Source organism: Anas platyrhynchos, chromosome 15, assembly GCF_047663525.1.
Source record: "Anas platyrhynchos isolate ZD024472 breed Pekin duck chromosome 15, IASCAAS_PekinDuck_T2T, whole genome shotgun sequence".
Classification (NCBI taxonomy): domain Eukaryota; kingdom Metazoa; phylum Chordata; class Aves; order Anseriformes; family Anatidae; genus Anas; species Anas platyrhynchos.
In genome coordinates, this window is record NC_092601.1 from 17,992,538 (window position 1) to 18,008,191 (window position 15,654).

Here is a 15,654-nt window from a genome sequence, read left to right on the forward strand (position 1 = left end):
CGGTAACGCTGCTCTGAAGGGCCCCCACCTGTCTGTTCTCCAAGCCCCTGCTCAAGACAGGCATAACCCCACATTAGGTGGCACCACCAGGGCTTCACCTATGTGAATTTCAAATAGCCCCAAGATTGGAAACTCCTCTCCACAGCTTTCCTCTGTCCCTGCACACTCAGCCACTCTGCGAACATGCCAGACGGACACCGTCGGAGGCTCCGGGGATGAGCCGTGCGCAGGGAGGGAGCAGCTTTGATTAAGTGGATTACGCTGGAAATAAGCAGCAGACAAAGCACTGAAATGTTGACATGAGCTACAGCAATGAGAAACGGCAGTGATTAATAAGCCGCAGTACTGTAACTAATCAGTGTTTGCAAGCACTTTGGACCTGGAAAGCATCTGCTGAGAACTGTTCGCTGTGAACATTTCCTGCACCGTGTTGACAAATCGTATCAAATCTTCCCAACAGCGAGAGGGGACGGTGTTTCCTCTGGTGGAAGGGACATGCTGCTGGTGATTTCTTCAGGTGAGCACACCACATCTTCATCACAATGTCACCCCCTCCCTCATCCATGGTTCTGCAGATCTGTGTGCATTGGGGCTGCTGCTGTGTCTCCAACCCACCCAAACCCTCATGAGGTGATGGCCTCGGGTGCAGGCAGGGCAGCTGCGAGGCACCTCATCCCACGGGTGCCTCCGGGCACATCAGCTGGATTTCTTTGCATGTCTTACAGCTCCAGCATCTCCTCCCACCACCTTTTCCAACCAGTAGGTGATTTCCTTGGGTTAGCAGTGAGCAGTGTGCACACATCTGTCTCACAACCGAGCCTGGTATCAAATTCTCTTTGATACCAGGTTGAGCTGGAGCTAAATTTTCTAGAGAAAAACATATAGTTTTGTTGCTGTATAAGCGAACAAATAAAAAGCTGCTTGCTTGCAGGAAACCTCCATCCTTTTGTAAACGTGTCTGAGGAAAAGAGTCCTCGGGGTTGAACCGATGGCCCCATCCTGCCCCGCCAGCGCAGACATCCCGCCTCATTCCCCAGACGCCCTGTCCTGAGACAACAGGTGAAAAGCAAGTTCACGGAGAATTTTTTCTTCCTCCAGTTTCTCTTTTCTCTCCCCCCTCCTTGCCTCCGTGCCTTTTATAGTGTAACATATGTCGGGGTTCATGTAACAAAAAGAATTTCCAGTGTCAGGCAAATAATTTTTCCATCTGTGTTTTTTTCCCCCTATTTTATATTTTTTAACGGAAGTGGCATCTGTGAGGTGCTGGCTGTAACCGATACGTCCAGGAGTTGCGCAGTTCATTATCAGCAGCCCGCTGTTGGTATGCCATTTTTGGCTGCTCCAGCTGTTGTTATGGAGAGGGTATGCATCAGTTCAGCTGACAGCTGCAGGCTCGCAGAGAAAATGAAAGTTGTTTTTTCCTGTTCAGCAGTTGTCTTATCCTTCCCAGCACACCCTGATGGGGTTTTCTAGTAATGGGCAGAGGTTAGAAATCATGAAAAACATGCACAAGTGTCGTCTTGACATGGGTCAGGTCTCACTTTTCCTCCTGCCCGTCTCCGGAACGGTGCATCCTCAGCGGTGGTTGGGGATGAGACTGATTTATCTGGCTGGGGGATGCTTGGGACCCCAGGAAGGCACAAGCTGTGCTGGGCTGTAATAATTCACATCAGATGCTGATGGAGTGTGATGAGAAGTGGAAGTGAGTCCTGGGGGATGAAGGTCCTCAACGTCTAGTATTAGAAATGCTTCTGCCCACAGAAGCTCTGAACAGCAAGAATTAAAGAACCACCGTTACTTGCTGGCAATGCTGGGAAACCATAAAAGAGAGCTGGATGCAGAGCTTTGCTGGCTCAGCCATGGGCTCGTCCCCTGCTCGCATGAGCCGGTGTTCATTGAAGCAAAGGAAAGGCTTTGTCAGACCCCAAGCAACATGTGTGTGCTATTAAAGGCATGTTAATGAAGACAAATCTTTAGGTATGTACTGAAACCCTACCTGCACAATATAACAGCAACAGCAGCCGTAGGCTGACAACCCTTCTGCTTGCACTGCCTTAATGTAACCAGATCTTATAATCTAGCTGGCTTGGGTGCTCTTACCACTCATGCACCAGGGTTGGAGACATCAGGATCCCCACTCAGAGCACTGCTCAGGGGCAAGGTGACAGCAGCTTTTGTCCCCAAGCCCCCATCCCACTGCGGTCTCAGCTCTGTCCTGGGTGCAGGCACTCGCGGGTATCACCCCGGTTACACAACCCCAAGCCTTGGTGGTGGGGCTCCGGCTTCAAAGGAGGGGCTGACTTCTCGTTAAATGCCTTGTGGAGGTGGAAACGCTCTTTCCATTGCTTCCCTGCCCACACTCCTCCTGTGAGATCCCACACACGTGGCAATCAAAGCTCGGAAGGCAGCCTGACTTTCTGAGCGTTTCGCACCGCTTTCTCGCCCGCCCAACGGATGCTCGTGGGGAGACGAGGCAGGGGCAGAGAGCCAGGGGATCTGCAGCTCCCCATGCCCTCCTCTGCATTGCTCTGAGCGGCACCGAGGTGTCCAGAGGCTCACACCTACCATGGGAATGGCAGATTGAGTGGTGTCGCTTACCACACACCGTGTTTGAATCTGCAAGAAGGATGCAGGAGGAATACTTCCCCCCAACAGAGTATCATAGGGCAAAAATGAAGAATATTTGTTTATCTTTCCAATATAGGCATCATGGGAAGCATAATTTCCTACTTGCTAAAATACAGACTGTATCATGCTGAGAAAATTGAAGAAAACGTTGCTCATCTATTCTTTGACTGCCAAGACATTTCCAAGCATCCTTCTTTTATTAAATACCACCCGAGACCTTTTTTTTAATACTACATGAAAGAAAGGTACTTTATTAGGTAAATATAATGAAATAACCATGTGTTGTTTCTCACTTCATGGCAAATGTTTCTGCTTCCTGATGATATTGATTCCAGATCGAAAAAATATTGCTTTATCCCAGCACCACTCACCTCTACACAATCTGGTAAATGCAGCCTAGGAGCTGTGTCAAATCTGCTTTTCTATCAAGTTCCCCTGACTTTCAAGTAAAATACTTGTGGTGAAAAGATATTGCTCAAACTCAATCATTCCTTTCAGTGCGACGTTTTTTTCTTCTCTCAGCATTTCCTTTTTCTGCGTCCTACCATTTGCACGCCCAAGAAAAGAGAATTTTCAGCTTAAATTGTGGAAAACAAATGACAAAGTACATTTAGTATTAACTTTATTTGAGTTTTGCAGGGTGCTGGTGGTAACCATGCATCAGCAAACAAAGGACTGAATGCACTTAGTAGAAGATGGAAATCATGAAAAGCTGAAGTGTGGAGTACTTGCAAAGGGCCCTTCTCGCAGGCTGAAATACTTACGGATCTCAGAACTTCTTAAGCTCTGGATCAGCAGAGGAGATGAGATTTTCTCTGTGTTTGAATTCCTCACCTGAAATCACCATCTCCGTGCCACTTTTAATGCATGACGTTACTTTGGGGGTAGGTTCTATCAAGGTGAAAACAGCAATTATTTCCCACAGAAACCATCTTGATCAGGTTGCCTTCCCCAGGGAATCTCACTACTTCATGATGATTTTGGAGAAGGCAAAGCAGCCGAGACTTTATTTCTGAGAGAGTCTTGCTGCAGAAGCAATCATTTCGGATAGCTGGCCTTTCCAAAGCTCTGTGCACTCCCACACGCCAAAGTCACTGGGAAAACCAGGGAGTGCCTGATACCTTCAAACCTCCCAAACTCAGAGTACAACCCAGATGTGCCTGGGCTCAGGAGGTCTCTGGTGGTGCAGCACCTGCGTACAGCAGAGAGGTGATGGACTCATCCTTTTCTGTTTTGGTGCACGGTGATGCTCTGCAGAGCCCCGGCAGGTGCAGGCAGCTTCCCAGCCATAGTAAGGAATAATTCCAGCCCTGTGCTCTGACCTTGGATCTCCAGCCCTCATCTGTCTGCTCTGGTATTACCGGATCTGACTCCGTGTGAAGTCAGTGATGACTTAGGATTCAAAAAGAGGTAGAAAAACAGCTGTTACTCTTCTTCCTCACTGGCAGCACAGCCCCAGGCTGCCTGCCTGGCTCCTTGAGGCAATATCAAGGCATGGAGCTGGGTGGCTGCTCTGGGCACAAAGTGGGCAAAACAGCCCTGAAACATCTAAAGCATCCTCACCAGGCCAGAGGACCCTGGAATTACTGCAGGGAATTTCTGTCATAACCCACACACCCTTTGGGTTTTCCCTCAGCTCTTGGTTTTGCTGTCAGGCACAAGGAGACTGGCCATGGTCCTCATCACGGCTGGTCTGGGGGCTGCCATTCCTGCTGGACACCCCTCAGCCCTTCTGGCAATTACTGTTCACGTGTGCAACCAAACAGCTTCTAGTCCATACCCCGTGCTGCGTGACATAATCCTGTATCAGTTACTGCTTATTTCCTTCTTTTTGTCCCTTCTAGCCTCAATCCAACCCATACAAATTTTTCACCTCCTACATCAAATGCATTGCGACCTGCTTCCTCCAGCCACAGACACCGACTGGGGAAAACTTGGCACCGAGAGCCCGCTGCAGTAAGGTGATTTTTCTGCTGTTGTTTTAAGCAGTTTTAAGCTGTTGATTTATTTAAGGCTCTACATCTTCCCAGCATCACCAAACATCTGATGATTTTATTTCGATTGCCTGGTTATTCATGGCCAGCCTGCTTTTCCACTCACCCAAGCCTACATCAGTTATGAAAAAAATGAAATGGTGGATGTTTATTTTATCTCTTTTCCCCAGAGAAGGAGTTTAATAATTTAGCAGCAGATATGAAACTGCTCCGTGAGGAGTAATTTGTTTTAGGGGGGAAAAAATGAGATGATTTTTTTCTCCCTCTCCCAGATCCCCATATATAAAGGTATGGTTTGCTTTGGATCATATTCACTCTCTGAAGACTTGGTTTTGCTATTAAAATCTTTATTTCACTACAGATTATTCTACCATTCCTTTGTCTCTCTGCTATTAGTCTGCTTTTGGTATGCAGCTGTCACCATGGCTTTTAGTAACCTGCTTTCTATTGGTTCCCAGAAATGGTTTATATCCCCTTAGAACAAGCCAATAAAGGATTTCAGGTGCTTTCTAACCTGCCAAATGCAGCTCATCAAGAAACGAATGGAGAGGAAGGCCAGGAAGCAACAGATTTGTCACAATTGTTATTTACCAACCCTGGATTTTGAGTTTATTGCTTGCTTGGTCTCTTCAAGAACATTTTTCCCTAGTGAAATAGCATCTTTATGCATATAGTGGCCAACACAGGGATGGACAAATGCGGAATCACCAAGAGAAAGCTACCTGTGCATCCCCATGCAAGCAGAAAATGAGCACTGCAGTCCTTTTTTACAGTGATTTCAAGAGCGGGGTTCAATAAACTGCATTTCTAGACTGGGGACTTTCAAAGACCCTTATACATACTTCCCAGAAATTTTAGAGGTTTAATGGCCTCTGAAATCACCAAGATCTTCCAAAGATCTATTCTCAGAAGACCTGTAAGAGCTCGGTATCTTGCCAGCCTTGGCGTCTCTGTCAAACGGGGCTGAAGTTGACTGAATTATTGCAGGAGAGGCAGACAGGCAGGCGTATTCACAGCCGCCGCACAAGCCTCCTTTCACTACCCAGGTACAAAAAAAACACAACCCCGTAAGGCCGTGCTCCGCTCTGCCCCACCATCCCCAGCACCGGCATCGCCCAGCCCCAACCTGGGGGTCCCTGGTGTCCCCAGATGTGGGACCCTCGCCGAGGGCTCCCCACCACCACGGGTCCCCATGCACAGCTCACATCCTCCTGGTGGGAAAAGTGGGATTAAACACAGAGCAGGTTCTGCAACTGCTGACTCCTAAACAGCACTGCTTTTGGCAAAGCTGTTTCGCATTCTGACCAAATGGAAACTCTCCTTTATAGCAGAGGGTTGGATTTTTATTTTTTTTTAATTTGCTTTTTTTTTTTTTTTAATAGTTCTTGTGGGTTCCCCCCCTCAGTCACTTTTTAATGTGCACCACATAATAATATGAAGCTAAGGACACTGTTCTGATAATTCCTTGAGCAGCCCTAGTGAAACACTATCCAGATGTGTTGCTGTTTTTCTGCAGGGGAATGCATTGTGCATGTCAAAAAAAAAAAAAAAAAAAAAAAAAGGCAATTTTCCTTTCCTCTTGGCCTTCAATTTTAAACGAAGTGAGGTAGGCCACCATTTTGGGGCTAGAAGATGAAAACCAGCACACCCAAGCCTTCCAATAACCTAATGAGGAAGGATCCAGAAGAGTTCATTTGAGGAAGGAAAAGCAAGAGAGGGAGAAAGAGAAGGAAAAAAAATCCAGGCTTAGGAATCAGGAGCAGAAATACGAGCCTTGTTCCTTGTAAGCTTGGATAATCTAAGTCAAAAACCACATGAATCAATTCAAGCTGAGTCCAGACTGCTGTTCCGTACACACATGTACTCACACACACACACACACACATGCACACAGAGCATTTGCTGTGTTTTATAACATTTTAGTGGCTGCTGCTTTGCTGGGAACTGTTGGGAAACACATTTGCTCTGTTCCCACTCACGAGGAGGCTGAAAATGTTTTGATTTTATAATAATTGGACTTTCACACCCTGAGTGTTTTCAAAGCACTGCACGAGCATTATCTAATAATCCTCAAGGCAGCTCATTGAGGTAGGTAAAAGTCAGCATCATTATCCTCGTTTTTACAAACTGGGGCGAAACCAAGACAGGGGTGATATATGCGTTGCCCAAGGCCACACAACACGTCGATGGCAGAGATGGGATTAGTGCTAAGGAGCTGCTGGCTCCCGGCCCGGGATCAGGGCTCCGTCCACTGGCCCAGGTTTCCCCGGGGATGGAAATGCATTTCTGCGTGAGCAAAAGAGGGGAGGAAGGGAGGAGGACAAGATGTGCAGAAAACATGCGCCGTAATGAGTAATGCAGGGGTATTTTTAGCACCAAAAGGATGGGCTCAGAGCTCTCAGTGGCATTTCAGATGTCCTGTACTGCATGCAGAGCTGATGCTGGTGCTCGGATGGAGGGAAGGAGCTTTTTCAAGGCAGGGCTGGCTAAGTTTGTTGGTTCCTTCCTGATTGACCTCCGCACAAACGGAGCTGAGCTCAGGGAGGGGGAGCAGCAGGTCTGTGCGAACGGGCTCCTCGGACAGAGATGGATGAGGGAGCGCTGACCCGGGCGGCTCTGCTGGCAGGGCAGCAGTGACAAGCAGCTGGTGGCTGAAACAGCCTCCCCCGAAACAGCTGGATCTGAGGGAGGACATCTGGATGCACTCTGGGTGGTTTGCTAGAAACAATGTCCAGCGGGTCACAGCAGACCTAGGTTTTTGGGATGCCAAACACGAGGCATCCCGCGCTAGTTATGGGAGCGGGGCTGCTGGAGCACCGGTGCCTGGACAGGGCCTCTGGCAGCACTGGGATGGGGGGGAAAGAATAACCACACCAGGGGCTGTTTGCCCCCCCCCAGCCTGCCCCAGTGTCCGGGGACTGTGTTGGATCAGTGCAAACCACCAAAATCCGGCAGAGCTGCAGGCACGCTCAGAGACTGCAGCACATGAATGCACTAGGGCCAAAGAGCCAAACAACAGTGCAACAGGTGGAGGAAACTTAAACCTCTCCAAACCCTTCCTGAGACTGCCAGGATGGGCTCGGCTAAACCACCAAAGACTTCTGAAGCTCCAAGAGGGCTTTTTTTCCCATGCAGAGGTGGGTCTGCCAAGCCCACATCCCACTGGTGGCCACAGCAGTGCCCTGAGCCTTTCAGGTGATGGACCCTGCAGCAAAGCACCTGAGGGACCCACTCATTGCAGGTTTCCAGCCTATTTCTCTGGATTTCAGCAACAGATTAAGATGAAGCTAAGCACTGGCCTTGAAACTCAGCCAGACTCGCCTGGTCCATGGAGCAGACCTCTTTGAGAGGTGATGAGGGGATTCGGCAGGGAATTTCCCCCACAGCCCTCATCACAGGCTTCCTGGGTTCCCATAAAAATCCCAGTCTCACCCTGACTGCTCCCTCACTGCTGTAGTCTGATGGACATAGCTTATTGGTTTAAATTATTAAATTATAAATAGTGATTGTTTGGACAGTTATGAGGCCGTGGATGAGTGCGATCCCACTTGTGCTACATCCCACGCTGTACCACGTGGATACAGCCCTGGCTTATGAGGGTGTTATTCCCTTCTCTCAGCAAGGCCTATATATATCTTTAGCTCTGCATTTTCACCCTTTGTCTTAAAAAAATCATCTACAAATGTTCATTTCTCTGAGGCTCACATCCTTAATTTTACAGCATGAGGTGACGTGAGAACCTGTCTCGTTGCAGTTGCTTGCTGGGTGACTCTGCCAAGCAGTGCTTCAGCCACTTCTGCTGGGACCCTCTGCCTCCAGACTTTCTGCCTGACTTCCCTGAGCAATGTCACAGCACAGAATTTGTGAAAAATCTGTAATATCACACACCAGGAAATCCACTTAGTGACAGCCTCTCTGGATGCTTCATCAGGGAGGAAGGTTAAGTCAGAGCGTGCACCTCCTTAGACATCAAAATCTCATAAAAGCAAGGAAACACCATGAGAAACCAAGTCTTACTAGTTCTTGTGTTGTTTCCTACAAGATCGTAGAAAATGCCCTTGAGGTGTCCTCCACACCAGCAGGAGCACTGGTTACAGGATTAAGTCCAGCTCTGTTTCCTTCAGAATGTTGCTTTTTTCAAAGCAGTTACATGGTTGGCATCCAACCACAGAGTTTGCTCAGTGTGATACCAAAAGTTCCCTGTTCTGAGGGGCCTTGCACCCTGGATCCCAGGTGACAGCGTGAAGGTAACATTTTGCCAGCCAGTTTCCAGCCTCACGAGGCGTGTCTGTATTTCTGAAGTCAAACAGGGCCAGATCTGCTGCCTTCTCCAAACCTAGCATCAGAGCCCACCCTTGGGGCAGGCATTTATTAACCAGGTTATTAATTTGTAAGCCATCAATGTGATTGCAAAGCCTGCGCTCACCCATTACCCTGCGGTGTCTGGACCTGTGGCTGCAGCACTTTGCAGCTCCTGAGAGTTGGAGCCCCTTCTCCAGCTTTGGCTACAAGTTCATCTCAGTTCATAACAGTTGTGTTTTTACCTTTGTTCTGCTTCCCTACGCATAAGCCCGTGGCCTAGAGGGAGAAATGCTGCTTGAATGTGCAGGAAACCTGGGCTAGATTCCCGTTTTCTTGCTCCTTCAACTACTTTAAAAGGAAAAGGAGTGGGGTTTTCCAGCCACATGCGTGTCACATTCATGCATTTCGTTAAGGCAGCATCGCGGGGAACTCACTCTCCAAGCCTCATTACCTTTTGTCTCCGGTTCCAGGAACGGAGCAGACGGTTGCCAGACCGTGGTATGCAACGTTTACCCCTTGAAAATCTTTAAAGAATTTAAACTTTGCACAGACGTTTTAAGCAGACCCAGCTGCCAATTCCACATGAGACAGTCTTAAGATAAATGGATGTTTGTAATCACCCCGGCGCTGGCGAGGGAAATGCACCGCCATTCAGGTAAGCAGCTTATTCAATTTACCACTGCGTGGGGCTGCCCTGGGTGATTGCACTGCAGGGCTCACCCACGTCTGTCCACACGTTCTCACAGTGCCACTTCTCCCGCGCTCAACGCTGCAATTAGCTTGATTTATATTAAACATTGTTACCGCTCCCTTTTCCTACGCTCCCATCTTCGGGAAGCCTGGAGAGTTTTGACAGGGGCAAACCATAACTAACAGGAGCAGAAAACAGTCCAGCGGCCGGGGAGCCGGCCTCTGCTGCTCGTGATGCCACAGACCATTTCGGGAGGAGCAGATTGCCTAAAAAAATGAGAGCTGGTTTGGCTCGTGGAGAGGCGCAGCGGGTACCTGGCCATGCGGCCGGCTCCTGCAGAGGGAAGGGGCGACCTCTCCATGGGCGCTCACCCCGCTCACCGCAGAGCCCTTGGAGCAAGGCTCCACACAGGGAAAAATCACCTGGCTTGGGGATTTCACAGCAAACCCATCTCGCGGGCGAAAAGTTTGCCACGTGGGGCGAAGCTTTCTGAAGTGGGATCTGGTGCTGGGCAGAGGGCCAGCCCCGACCTGCAGGAGCCCTGGGGGCTCGCTTCGCCCTCGCCTGGCACCCCGGGCACCGAGCCCACGCTGCCGCTGCGCTTTGATACGGCCTCATGCCCCGGCGAGCGGCACACGGGGGGCATCAAACAAATCCCCCCAGCCCACAGCCCTGCCCGGGTCTGCGTGGGATGCAGGGAGCCCACCTGGGAGGCTCTGTGTTGCTCAGAGCCAGCGTGGAGGTTTGGGGAGGTTTTCCAAGCAGCCAACGAGGTCCGCTCGCTGCCGTGGGCACTGCTGCGGGCAGGCAGGGTGTCTGCAGAAAGCTGGGGCAGCTGAGCAGGCAAAGTGAGTCTGGTTAAATGAATTTAAATAAAGACTTCTGGAAGAGGGGCTGCCACCTTCAGCCGACTGTGTCCTGACCTCGCTTAACCACACGTGGTCCTCTCCGAGCTGACATCTTGTGGCACCTCTCCCATACATGCTTGTGCTTAGCTGAGCTGACTAATGCAAATTCACTGCAGCCAGACAAGCAAGCGATGAGGAAAGTGTCCCGAGTGTTCACACCAGCGATGGCTGAGGGATGCAGAAGCCACGAATCCTGTGCAGGGACCTCGCACTAACCATGGACACGCTTCGGAGGGTGGCACTGACCCCGGTGGACAGCGCAGCCAGCCCGCGAGGCTCGGGTCACTCTTCTTGCCCTAAGCCACACTGGATCAGCTGATTTCATTTCTAATTTCCTCACACATGTGCTCAAGCACAGCTGTGGAACATGAGCCGAGTCTGCAGAGGAAATCCTGAGATTTACACAGGCCCCAGTGGATTATAAAAAACCTGGAAACCGGACAGATAACACTCATGTAACAGACTCGAAACATGCTGAGGAGAAAAAAAAAATCACAATAGATTAAAACCTGCTGTTCTCTGCAAAATGTAAAAGTGTCTTTTCCAACACTTTGAACTACTGTGTTAAAACTTTGTAGGTAGCTATCGTTTCAAAGGTGCAATCTTCAGGAGGAGTTTTCTTTTCTTTCTTTCTTTTTTTTTTTTTTTTTTTAGTGGTTTTGGTGAAGTTGCAATAAAAGAGTTCTTAAAAGGGCTTGACCCAGAGGGCTGCAAGCTTTTTGCCTGGTGAGGTTCATTTCTAAACCGTGTGCAGCTTTCAAAGCTTCTGAGAACTTCCAAAACCTGACCTGGCTGATGTTGAATGCACAAGGTGGTGGGAAGTAAGAAGTAAACATCTCTTGTTGGGAGATGCTACGCTTTTAATCCCAGTGGAACCAGTTGGATGCTACATAAGCTCCCAACAGGGGACAGATAAATCTGTTTGCTCAGCTTCTCGCTGCCTACAGAAAACGCAGACATTGCACCTGAGGGTTTGGCTTAACTGCAGCCTGGGAGAGGACCCAGCTAGGAGAGATTTCTTTCATAGGCTGGATGCTCAGCTGGTTTCACAGCACAAATTCACCATGGTGGCTGTATCAGACAGCACCATTATCTGTATCTCGTGTTTTTGTAGCCACTTGTGTACCAAAATGCTTTTCTTTTCAACTGCAAAGCATTTCTGGCCATAGCCACCATTTTCTTTGTGAAATGGCTTTGTCCTGATTCCTGCTTTCATCTATTCTCTGCCCATTCTCTGTGTTTGCTCTTACATCTTTTTAACAACTTAAGCTAACAATTGATTTGGAAGGGATGGCCACTGCCCTGGACAGACATGTTCATGTTCTCCATATAATTAGTGTGTGAAGGACGTTTTCCACACACTTTCCAGTTGGCCACAGGCTCAGAGCTGCCATTTTTGTGTTCACCGAGGTCTACAGCTGCCTCAGCGCTGAACTCAGTGGGACCAAGATCAGGCACAAGGTCAGACAGTTTTTTCTTACGCTGTCAAACGTGATTTATTGCTTTTCTCAGGATCAATGACTTAAGAATTTGGGTTGCCAAGCTGTGCTGGGTCACATCCACCCAGGGTGGTTAACAGGGCCAGAACCAATTCTTGCGAGGCCCCTTCTTCCCCCAGGATTTTGTGTGAATCTGGGTTCCGTTTTATCTCAGGCATCAAAAGAATTTTGAGGAGGGGTCAGATAAAAGTTTGGGGGGTTTCCCCCCTCATTTCTATGAAGGGCAAACCAAGATGGTTTGGGGTTTGTGAAAGCAAAACCAGGTTGACTTGGATCTCAGATCTATTTTATCTCAGTCACCAATCTTTCATTTGAATTTGGGGTTTCCAAACCAAAACCCAGCTAAGACTTTGTGTAAAAAAAAAAAATAAAAAAAAAATCAAACCTGAAATCCAGCCTCCTCCACACATTCCAGGCGGTTGCTGAGAATAATTCTCCTCCGAGTTCATTTTAATCAAACTGCGACAAGAAGAAACCTCAGCTGACATCCACCTCCCCCAAGAAGGAGCAAATCCGGTCCCGAGAGGGGCAGAAAGAAGAACAGAGAAAGGCAGGCAAGACCTGACTTGGTCTCCGCGCTACCAACATGCTTCACACTGGAGCTATTTACATGCAAAGCAAGGACTCCAGGCATCTCATGACCTTTAGCATGGCTTGAGACACTGTGAAATGATGTTGCAAGTATCATATGGCAAGACAGAAGAAACCCTGCTGAGATTCGCCTGGAGTGCAGAAGCGATTGGGGTAGCAAAGAGGCAAGAGCAGCTTGAGCCTTGGTGTTTTACAAGAGGAGAGGGAAGGTGTAAAGGTGCGTTGCCTTGACCGATGACTGCCTGAAGGATGTGGTAATGTTGTCCTCAAAAAAGGAGCCACTTCTAGCACAGGTGGGGTTAATATTTCAGGATGCACAAGCCTGGGCTGAGTAGGAGATGGAGCAGTGCAGAATGCTCAGTTTTAAGAGATAGGCTTGAAGCATTTGTGTTTTGAGCCGTTCTCTTAATATCCAGAAAGAATCAAGGCTTGGCAGATGGTCAGTGACAAAGAGGAGGAAATCACTCTCCGCAGGTCATTTTTTCCGCCAGTAATGTGATCCCACAACAACAACTACAAAAAAGTAGTTTCCATCCTCTCCCCCAGGAATCTATGTCTCCCCTATTGGAGTCAACTCTTTAAAAGAATTGCTTTCCATTTTAGAAATGGATTTCCTCAACTCTGAATTTCTATGCGAGTCCCTTCAATCATGATTTCCAAGGTATCTCTTCTGCTCTAGGCGTCAGCTATTGTCCCCAAGGGTTTTGTGACATAAACTGTGGCTTTTGACCGAGAATCAAAGCTTCCTGGGGTGAGAGCTGTGTGTTTTCTTTTGCATTTTGCTATTCTCCAACTTCAGTAAGTAATGAGTAACCAAATGTAAAACTGCCCGTTCTACGCAGCTCGAACACGTTCACATAAATCATCCTTTTTTGGTACACTCTATAGCGTTTATTTATTGTGTTTTGCATGCCAAGTGGAATGGGAAAGTAGAATTAGTCAGAATCTGCAGTGCCGTCTTTATTATTTAGCTCAGCCTTTCAAAATTATACTACGGATAATCCACAGAGCAGAGATCCTGCGATGGTCCAGAGAGCAGAGTCAATGTATGGCGAGCTCCCTCGTGTCCTGACTCACTTCCCAGCGAAGGGCCGTGCACGCCATGCCTTTAATTGCTTCTTACAGACCCGGGCTGCCACGGCCAGCCCTCGTGCTGGCACTAACACACACGTACCCCCATGCAGACACCCGCCTGGCCATGTTCCCCGTGATGTCTGCTCTATGCACACTCTGCAGTTGACAACACTGCAGGCAGGCCCACAGAAAACACTCTTTTGCAGGCAGAAACCCCCAAATTTGGCACAAAGGTGTGTGCATACTGCCCTATCTGGCACAGCGGGTACATCCCCAGGCGAACGCAGCCACCCTCAGCGCTGCAGGCTCCAAAACGCGTTGGAGGCGCTGCACTTTCACATCCATCCGAGGAGGATCGTAACGCGCTGTAACAACACGCCGCGAAGCCAAGGGCCCAGACTTCGGGATTTTATTGGACTGTTAACTTGGACAACGAAATTCTTCAGGGAGGATATTTCTCGAGACAGACAGTTTCGTCAAGCGGTTTTTTCCATCTGACCCTGGGCCCCGAAAGTAATGACAGCCTGAACACAGAGACGCTGTTTGCTGATTGGTACCACGATCCCGCGAAGGGGAACCATGAGCCTGGCGAATTCTCCTGTTTAATTAGGTGAGAAAAGCCAACGGAGCCGCGTGGCTCTCGCAGGGGAACCGTAGCCGGGCTGTTCCACGGACAACTCCTTCCCACCCTGCAGCAGCGCTGCAGACCTCGCCCTGTACAATCGCCCTTAGAAAGCCTGGCTGTGCTCACAGAAGTCTGCCTTGCCCTGGCACGGATGGAAAATTGTGGAGAGCGTGTGTCCTGGAGGCCCTGAGAGTCAACCAGAGTCTGGCTCCATCCAGTCCTCAATAGGTTTCTCTGCTCGGGGGTCTCAGCCATCAAAATCACTCCCGGGCTGCTTTTACTCTGCATTTCAATGCTTCTTTTCTGTCTGAGAACTAGAAAGTGCTCTGTGTGCTGGTTAATTTAGTCCTGCAGTGCTGTGATGCAGCTGGGAGGATTGTGGTCAAGTATGAGACTAAGATGCTGAGTTATTCATTATTTTAGGGTTCCCAAAGATCTGAAATCCTATTTAAATTACAAAATTAAGGTGCCATGGGCTGTGTTCCCCAGACAAAGTGGCACAGTGCCGTGCACCATCACCTCCAGAGAAGCTGGCATTACCTGTGGTAATAGGAGAAAACATTTTCCCTGGTGTTTATTATAGAGAATTCCTGGTTAAAGCAACCTGCACATGGCCTTTCTGGGGAATTCCACTGTGCCCTCGTGTTTGTCTCACCAAGCCTGAGGTACATGAGGGCCCGCTCAGCCAGCAGCAGGAGTCCTGGACAGAGAGCTCCTCATCTCCAACCAAAGCACAAGCTGGGGGGATACAAGGCAAACCAAAGGGATTTTTCCAAGGCTGCTTTTGCCAAGCCACTGGCACAGCCAGAAAGGGGTCTGGCTCCTTGAGCCATAGCCCCAGAACCACTGTGGGTTCATGCAGCACCAACATAACACCCTTCTAGCCAGAATGCTCATTAGCTGTGGTTTTGCAAGAAGAGAGAGTAGGGAAAGGAGAGAAAACAAGTCACTGCCACCAGATGGTCTAAGCTCATGCAAGGATTGACTATCCGCAAGACATCTGCTGATGAGCGCTGGCATTTATCTTCAGCTCAGCTCCTCAAATCTTGTAAAGTTTCAGGTCCTAAACTGCACAGGTCTTCATGAAAACTCATCCATGCTCTCTACCAAGTGGCCTCTTGACAGGCAGTTATACTGACAATAATGAAATACAGGCAAGGTGTCACGATTTTTTCTTAAAAATAAGCTATTTATTCTTAAGATCAGCCACCCCCAGCTCCCCACACAGCAATACATGGTTGCGGGAGTTAACCTTCCACATGTTTCAGTTGTTTCGGTTCAAGTTTTAAGTGGCTTCCGCTGCACCAGTGGGGAGAAAGAGCAAGCCAGCAACAAAATGTGA